We start from the raw sequence: 1,243 nt of genomic DNA on the forward strand, positions 1-1,243 counted from the left end.
AGACTATTATGATGTTTTTGGGCCTGAAACGGTCCTGTGACTGCTTTTGCTTACTGGAATCTGATAGATAAACTCTTATCCCAAAAGTCTCGAGATCCCCAGGTTGCTTCTATGATTCAGAAGGGCAAAAAGATGCTCAGAGTGGACTCTAATCCCTCAGTCTCCGCTTTGGCCGATAAACCATCCACTCAAACTAGTTCAGATGCCCCCAAACAACAAGAGGACCTTATGTCCTTCGATAGTGATGGTGATGGGGAGATGACTCAGGCGCCAACTCAAGATGGCACAGAGCTTGTGGACAAAGATGGCGGAGAACAAAGAACTTCTTCCCAATCGGTGAAGAAGCCTCTAGGGGGTGGAGCCTCTTCGGCCATTTTGAATACAGTTACCCCTGCTGACACTGGCTACTAAACTGTATAGCAAAATTTACCCTGATTTGCCAAAGCCCCCAGAGCTTATAGCGCGTTCTAATAACATTGACTGGGATGATCTAGCGCAACAAGCCGTTCAATATCACATTCCAGATTGTCCCCCAACTTTTCCCGCTGCTCCGCCTATGGTTTTCCTGGCTTTTGATTCCCAGGCAGAACTAAAGTCTAGGATACAATTCCTTAAGTCTCAGATAGCTTTAGAAAAAGAACACCTAGACCTTATTATTCTTCTTAAAGAAATCCGACTAAAAAATTCTTGTCACCACAATCAGCCTGGATCCTCCTGTGTTCCTTCGACACCACCTACTGGTGGCTTTATCTCCCAGCCCACTGCCCGGCAGGATCATACTTCCATCTTAATTGATATGGATGCACCACCGCCTATTGGTGACTCTCAGAAACCTGTTCGCCCTGGCCGACCCTCTGCCTTGTTAGACTTTGAGGCTTTTCCAATTTTTGAGTCTACTGATGCCCAGGGATGTTTGGTCTGCACCCACTCTGGTTTTGATTTTAAGGTTCTTAAAGGACATAAAACTGCAGTGACCCAATATGGTGCTACTGCCTCCTATACTGTTGCCATTCTTGACTCTGTTGCTGATCTTAGGCTTTCGCCCAGCGATTGGCGTATGTTAGCTAGAGCCACTCTTTTGGGTGGTGATTTTCTCTTATGGCAATCAGAGTTCATTGAAAATTGCAGAGAAATGGCCAAGTTTAACCTACAGGCCGGCAGCCCGATCAATTTTGACTTGCTAACGGGGGAAGGACGTTATGCTTCTACTGAAGAGCAAATACGCCTTGACGCCGGAGCATAC

Source organism: Octodon degus, unplaced genomic scaffold (assembly GCF_000260255.1).
Source record: "Octodon degus isolate 3935 unplaced genomic scaffold, OctDeg1.0 scaffold00054, whole genome shotgun sequence".
NCBI classification, from domain to species: domain Eukaryota; kingdom Metazoa; phylum Chordata; class Mammalia; order Rodentia; family Octodontidae; genus Octodon; species Octodon degus.